Here is a 2749-nt window from a genome sequence, read left to right as displayed (position 1 = left end):
GATCCCTCATTGGAAGGGCCATGTATAATATATATATATATATATATATATATATTGAAGAAATGGTGTAGTGAAAAACTTTTGTTACACAACAACCCGAGGGGGAACCACTATATAGCTTTAGGAAGTGTGTTCATGTAACGCCCCAAACTGCACCTCCTCAATTTAGGCACGCCTCAGTTTAGGTACATCACAGTGTCGCAAATCTCAAAAGGAGAAATGCAAGGCAATTAATGTAAGAAAACATTTAAGAAAAACACAACAGAAGCGTATAAACATTTTGAGGTATAAAAACTTAATTTTTCTCAAAGTACTTTAATTCACCAAAAAAACCTGATACAAGGAATGATTATGAAATCATGAACTCAAAGGAATACAAATTATCAATTAGATTATCATAAAACAAACTCATAATAGGATTGGGCTTTTCCCTTCACCTAAAATTTGATTTACGAAATGACCAATAATAAATAAACTTAAAGAAATAAGATTACGAAGCAAAACAGAACAAGACCAACAAGATAAAATTTGGTACATGAAACTCAAATATAAAAATAAAGGGGACAACATAGAAACCAAGTTACCAATCATAAATATGCACACCCAACTCCTTGCCATTATCCCGTCCCATTGCATAGTACATGCATCCACAAACTGTTGTAGGGGTGAGCTTTCGTCCTCGCTGCTCAAAGATTTCTTGAAAACGATTAAAGAAATAGTTTCATAAGGGCCAGTATAGAAATAAGATTAAAACCAAATATTTAATGAACGACAAACTTTCAAAAACATTTCTATGATTAAATAAATGCAGCGCCATAAAACTGTACCTGATGGCCGGTCCTCTTCTAGACCCACTACCCAACTTACCTCACTATATATGTGTAGAACATGTAAGTGTAACGAGAGTGTCCACTTACGCCATATCGCCTAGAAGCAGTGCCACATCTCAAAAGATGTCAGACACTCTTCAGTCCATACAGCCCCTCCGGAGGTTTAGGGTATCGAAGCCCAAGGAAGTCACTATGCCCCACTCATTCTCAAGCCATCAAAATCTCATAACACCAGTTACCATTTTTATTGATAACCAATCATGCAATCTCATATATGCATTTAACATTTTATAAAACAATAAAATCACTAATCAAAGGAGTTCTGGGTCCCCTACCTGGAATCTGAGGCTTTCCGTACGAACTTCGAGAATCACGAGCATTCTGCTCCTCGGGTAATTGGAGTCCCTAGTGTCCAACATTTCATTCGTAAATAACTTATCAAACAAGCAAGCAATCACGACAATCAACCAATCACTCCATCAACATTGACCTGGTTTGACCAGGATTAACCTAGTCATGACTAAACTCGTTTTGACCATTTCCACAATTACTTCCGATTATCAGATACTACTCCCTTTTGAGATATCATCCAATTCTTAGATATATTCACATTTACTTCCAAATATCGTCACATAGTAATTTAGTTGGACAGCCATTTACTATGGACACCCATAGTATTACTTTTCATTTACTAATATGACATCCACCTTAAGTTCAAGACCACGCACAATGATCACATTATATTCCTATAATCTAGACTAACAACTCAGTTTATCTTCTTTATTAAGCAATAAGAAACTCTTGGTAAGCTTTGGAGCTTTGACCAAATCGTGATCACCAATACAAACTCACAGACCAAACATTTATTTATCAATATAATTATATAGTTCCAAGCTATGCATTCAGCAAGTACCTTGTCAACATTGGATAATCACAAGTACATGACTTGCTCAATCCCTCTGCCCACAACGAACAGATGCCACCTTCACCTTGGCTTCCATATCATTTGCCATTTTAGACTTCACCGTCTTAACATGTATAGCAACACAAATCACAGTGTGATCAAAATGATCATCAAATCTTCAAACATTATCATTTTCTTTTCATAACTTCAAAGTAGTCGCAACTCACCTTATTATCAAACGAATTATAACAGTGCATAGAGGATTGAACGGGAAGCAGGTTTCCTACCTCATACGCCGTCAACGGTTGCCGGAAAACGCAGCTGAAACATCGCCGAGGAACCCAGAGCTTCTCGCTGTCGGCTTCTGTCTTCTTTTGTTGCATGTGTGATCTAAGCATACAAGCTTGTCGGGGACGAAGAGAAGAAGAAGGTGGTGTTGGTGCGTCGCCGAGAAGAGGTCGGACGGCGAAGCTACGGCATCGTCGTCTTTCTCGAGTTTGTCGGTTCGAATGCCGACCTTGGGTCATCGTGACTACTTATTTATACCACCGTTATTAATAATTTCTAACGATTGAGATGAAACGGTGGAGATTAGACGGCCCAGATTACACGTTGAGACAATTTCTTTTCATTATAAATAATCCAATAATTTTAATCTTTCGGAACTTATAGAAATAAACTCGGATGTCAGAAAAACTCCCTGGAAAATATCCACGAACTCGTCGTACCACGTATTTTATTATCCAACTCTTAACTCAAGAAAACTTGACCAAATAAAAATTTCAGAAAATCTCGTCAAACCCATTTTAAAACCATCGAGGTCGATAAGCTATTTATCAATGACCTCAAATTAAACTTGTCAAATTTTTTGGGTGTTACAGTTCACACATCACATGTATATACTTGCGAATTTAATGAATTGATTTGCATCATATCTCAAATTTTACATAGTTGTTTCATGTTCAGATAATATTCAGTTGGCTAGAGGCTACTGAATTTTGAACACACCCAATGC

This window comes from Fragaria vesca, linkage group LG5 (genome assembly GCF_000184155.1).
Source record: "Fragaria vesca subsp. vesca linkage group LG5, FraVesHawaii_1.0, whole genome shotgun sequence".
Lineage (NCBI taxonomy): Eukaryota > Viridiplantae > Streptophyta > Magnoliopsida > Rosales > Rosaceae > Fragaria > Fragaria vesca.
This window is presented reverse-complemented; position numbering follows the sequence as displayed.